The sequence below is a fragment of the Octodon degus genome, unplaced genomic scaffold (assembly GCF_000260255.1).
Source record: "Octodon degus isolate 3935 unplaced genomic scaffold, OctDeg1.0 scaffold00018, whole genome shotgun sequence".
NCBI classification, from domain to species: domain Eukaryota; kingdom Metazoa; phylum Chordata; class Mammalia; order Rodentia; family Octodontidae; genus Octodon; species Octodon degus.
Window position 1 is genome coordinate 3,764,637 of NW_004524594.1, and position 5,470 is coordinate 3,770,106.

Genomic DNA, 5,470 nt, shown 5'->3' on the forward strand with positions numbered 1-5,470 from the left:
CGCTGCTCCAGCCTAGACTCCTTCTGCGTGCTGAAAGCCTCCTTGGTGGCTGGCACAAGAAACTTGCTCTTCTCTTCCTACTAAGCTTGTGAATTATTCTTTGGGCTACAGACTCCCCTTTTAAATACAAGGTGATTCCAAGGGGGTAATCACATCCACCTTTCCCCTTACTGGGGAATCTCCTCAGGAGATCCCTATTGCCTAAAACCGGCTCTCTGCATCCTTTCTGAGAAATGGTTGAGCAAGGACCGTGTTAGGAGCCGAGGGTCTCAGCCTTGAAGAGGATCAGCATCACTGGCATCCTGGCATCCCAGCATCCCTGCAGGAAGCAAGGGCCTGGGACTCTGTGTGCACAAAGACCCCCAGGTGGTCCCACTTTCCAATTGCTAGTCACTAACAGGTGCTGAGAACCCAGAGAAAGCACAGGCGCCTCTCATTTCTGCTTGTTTCCAGGGAGGCCAGGAATTGAGAGCATGTTGAAGGAGGTGAACCCGGCTAGGAAGGGCAACTTGGCAATGAAACCCCATGGTGTTATGGGTTAGGGCCCTCACAATGAAGAGCAAAGAGTCCCTGACGGCAAGATGAGCTTTGTGATAGAACATCTGCTCACATCCTTCTCTTGTGGAAGGTGCGTGCTTATTGCTCCACCTGAAAGGTGACAGAGTGACTGCCTCCAGGTATAGTGCAGTGATAGGTGTGCAAGGCTGAGGGTCGAAGAGGAAGCCTGGGTTGGTGCTGCTGCCCACATCCTGGCTGTGATGAACAGAATGGTCCTCTGTATTCCCTGCTACTCATGATGCTGAGGGAGGGTGACTCTGAGTCTAGGAGAGTGAAGCCAGCCTGGGCTATACACTAAACCCCATGTCAAATCAAAAAAGAAGACACGGGGCTTACTGGCTGCCATGCAGGCAGACAGCAGGAACAGTTAACCATATCCTGCAGACACTGCCATTTATCCACCTGGAAACCCTAGACCACCACACACTGGCTGGTGGACTCTAAGGAATCGGTAGTCACATTCTGAAGATTTATTCTCCTCAGCAAGCTGGAGGCAGATGACTTGGAAGCAGGAGGCTCACAAGAGCCTTGAAGGTAGACACAGTGCGGGACATTGACACGATTTGGTTTGAAGAAAGGCTACAGAATGAAGTGAGCAGGACACCAGGAGTCCTTGCAAATAAACTAAGTTAAGGATCGTACACTGGTCCATGAGGAACATGGGGGGTATTTGAGGACTTTTAGTTATAGAAGAGTAAACCAAACTTTTTACCTCTGTCACGGAGCAAGATACAACAATTTGCTTTCAAGATCTTAATTGGCATCTGAGGTGGAGAGGAAAAGCAGACTTGGATTTTCTTCCCATACTCCTGTAACACAGGTCACTGCTGGGACTGCAGAAAGGGGAGGTAATTTCACCCCACCGGCAAGCAATTCTGCAAGACACCAGTAGGTTTCTTGACATCCCCATTCGGAGCCATGAGGGCCCTCAGGTTGATGGCGCATGGCACAAGACTGCTCCCATTCTGCCACCAGTGGTGAGGTTCCTATGAGGTTCCCAGGCCCCTTTCTGTAAGGCTCCATTTATTTGCTAGATTGAGTCCCCAAAGTCAGGCACATGGGATTCCTGGTTTCTTATAAAGGATATGTGAAAGATGCAAATGGGCAGCCAGTGAAGACACACACAGGAAAGGTATGTAGGGTTCCCAGTGCAGGAGCTTCTGTCCTGTGAGGCGGGGTTGGATTGGGTCACCCTCTCTGGATTTGGATGACTTCTTCATGCTCTGGTAAGCTCACATCTGTTCTGGAAGCTCTCTCTAGCCTGCCCTTGTGTGTTTCATAGAGCTTCACCACACAGGTATATAGACGATCGCAGTGTGGACAGCTTCGTGGATGAGGATTCGGACAGCAGAGCACAGATGTGCTTCACAAGGGGGGGAAACAGTCAGCAGAACTGTAGCTAAAACATTCACTATCCCTGTAGGGATCCCTATTAAAATATCAGTCAAGCCAGGCTGGTGGATAGTGCTTGTAATCTTAGCACTCAGGAAGCTGAAGGAGGAGGATTTTCATAATTTCAAGGCCAGCCTGAACTACAGAGTGAAACCCTATCTCCAAAACAATAAAGGAAACAAACAAAAAAGGCTGCTGGGCTCTGACCAAATGGGACTGGCTCACTGCAGGAAGGTGAAGTTAAACAATTTCTTTCTGGAGCTGGGACAGGCTATACAATGAGCAGGCCTCCACCTTACAATGCTCCTCCTTCGTCCTTCCAGAGTGCAGGCATTGCTGGTTTGCCTCGCCATCAATACCATGAGATAAGAATTTTAGGAAAGCCAAAGCGAGAGGTGCAGCTCAGGGGCAGAACAGTTGCAGACCATGCAAGAAAATAATAACGTTACTAATTAAAAGAGAAAACTTCTATCTCTGGAAAAAGTAGGTGATAAAATTCAACACCTCTCCATAGTACATCTCCAGGAAACTAGATAACCATTCTAAAAGAAAGGGTGGTGTGGAAATAGATATAGTAACACTTTTTTAAAAAGACAGGTTCTTGCTGTGCAGTTCAGGCTGGCCTAGAGTTTAGAGTGATTTAGCTGTTGAGTGTCCGTAGGACGTGGCTTCTGAGTCAGCTACGCTAGTGCTGGGATTTAGGGAGGGAACAACAGACCTCAAGCCATCCAAGACTGAGAACAATATGGGAATGTTCTCTCTCACCACTTTTGATTAACATTGTTCTGGAGGTCCCAGGCGGTGCTACTTGAAAAGTCAAAAGGTATAGCTATTCAAAAGCAGGAAGCCAGGCACGGCAGTTTCTGCTTGCTGCTTGCTGTCCTAGTACTTGGGAGCCTGAGTCAGGAGGTTTCCTGCGAGTCTGAGGCCTTCAAGGGATAGCAGGACATAGTGAGTTCAAGGCCCACCCAAAGAAACAGAGAGACCCTCTTTCTCGGGGGGTGGGGAAGAGAGAGACTTTTCATTCAGAAAATCAATGTGACTATGCATGTACATTGAAAATGTAAGGAAATTCTCGCTTCCTAGGGCTGAGAAGTGAACACAGCAAGATCAGAGAACATCACTTGAGATGGCTCTTCATCGGGCTGCAAGCTTCTGTCTGAGGTTCCTGCAGAGACATCCACTGCCTTTGGTGGAAGCTGCCTTTTCAAGGGTATGTGGATGTCAAAGAGCCTCCCTTTAGAGCAAAGAGCAGGTTTACTTGCTAGACAGTACAATAGAAATGATATATCTGGGAGCCGGGAAGATAGCTCAGTAGAATAAGCGCTTGCCTGGCAAGTGCAGGGTCCTGAGTTCAATCCCCAGTACTGAAATTTAAAAAAAGGAAAAAGAAATAATATATCCTTCTGGGTGGATGTTCAGGCAGATTCACTGCTTCTGAGAGAGTAGAATCAGGTTCCTTAAGCTGGGGTCTCCTGCACTGCAGTGCACCCCACTGTGTGTTGCAGCATCACTTGGTCCTCTTCATTAGGACCTAGACTTTGGGCAACTGCTGAAAACCTGCCTTTCTGACATCTCTGCTTCTGGGAGTCTCTACTCAAGATCCTATGACTTTTGTGACTGTTAATGAAATGCAATCATTTGACAGCAAAATCTCAGATCCTTTGGGCTCTTGACATATACAATATATAACAATGAGGTGACTCAGGGTTGCATTATGGTTCTTCAGAGAAACAGAACCAGTATGATTCACACAAAGCATTCTCTCCTGTGGTTGTACAGGCCAAGAAGTCCTGTGGTTCATGGTCTGCAGGCTGGGAGGACAGGAAAGTAGAGGATATTCAGCCTTCAATTCAAAGGCCTGAGAAGCAGGGGGAGCAGACAGTGTAACTGTCAGGCCAGGGACCAAAGTCTAAGAATGGGGAGGAGGGCAGGGGCAGGGTCTTCTGTAAACTCCAGAGTCAGCAGGGCCCAGAACAAGGAGCTTCACTGTCCCAGGGAAGAAGACAGATCGCATTGCTCAAGGAAATGAAGCTCCTTCCTCCCCGCTCTGGCTTTCTATTTATAGCTCGAGGGATTGAAGGGTTCCTACCTCACTGTTGAGGACAGATCTTTACTCAGTCTGATAACTTTCAAATATGAATTTCTTCTGGGAATAGGCTCACAAACACACCAGGAAATAACATTTTAGCACCTACCTGGGCAGCCTTTATCCCAGTTGAGTTGCCATGTCAAATTAACCAAAGCATACCTTCTAGCAACATTTAGAGAATGAAATGAATGAGTACATTGAAAATAGCAGAAAAATTGCAATTAAGGATGAACATAACAGGGCTGGTCAGATAGCTCAGTGGACTAAACTGCCTGCTTAGGTAGGGGCAGTGATCAGAGTTTGATCCCAGCCATGCTATGTGAGCCCTTCCCCCAGGGCACACTGAGACAGTGACTGAGACTGGGCATGGTGGCACATACCTACAATGCCAGCATTAGGGATCCTGAAAACAGGAGGATCACTATGAGTCTGATCTGTGTAGCAAGTCCCTGTAGACCCTGCACTAAATACATAAAAGTCTACCCAAATATTAATAGTTTAGTTCATGATAGCCACAAAGCAGAAGCAATCCAAATGACCATTAATGGGAAATGATCAAATTACAACATTTCCATGCATTCAAATATACTTCAGCATTAAATCTGAATGAACTGCTATGGTCGCATAGCTGAGCATGATACGCTGAATGAACAGAGCTTGTCACTGCACATTTTTAGGATTCCATTTACATGGAGTCTTAAAACTTGCAGAATTAACTCATGGGACAGTGTCAGAAAAGAGCTAGCCAAAAAGGAGTAAGAATCTCCAGGACTGATAGGAATATTCTGCACCTTAATTAGATCATGGGTTATTTGTGTACAATTTTTGAAACTTACATGGAGCATGTATGATCTGTGCATTCTATTCCATGTAAATTGCCCCTACAACTGTTCTGTGAAAAGGGCTGCTATCACCACACGGGTATCCAGCCTCAAGGATGCTTTTCCTCTACTTGGATGACACCAACTCAGGGAGTTTCCGCTGAAGCCAGCACACTCTCATATGGTATCAGAAGCAGGTCTCAAGCCCCAACTCACATGCATTCAGGTATCTGCTCTTTGATGAAAGGGCCACAAATACCCTGGAAGAAGCACAACTTCTTTAATAATGATGCTCAGAAAGCTGGCTATCCACATCCAGAAGATTCAATCAAGATCCAGATCCCATACAACAAACTACAGAAACTAAACTCAAAATGGGTTGATGATCTCACTGTTAAAACAAAACACTCGGCGAGGAGGCTCATCCCGGGACGTGGACCTCGTCACTGCTGCCGGCTGGACCCGGCGACGCGGGGACTCAGTGTGCCGGCCGGGCCACCGTGCGCCCGCGCCGCCCGCCCCCTCTGTGTGCAGCAGCTCGCACACCGCCGGGAAGAGGCCAAAGTTTGCCGTGGCTGCGGCGGTGGCGGGAGTCGGAGCCGCGCCG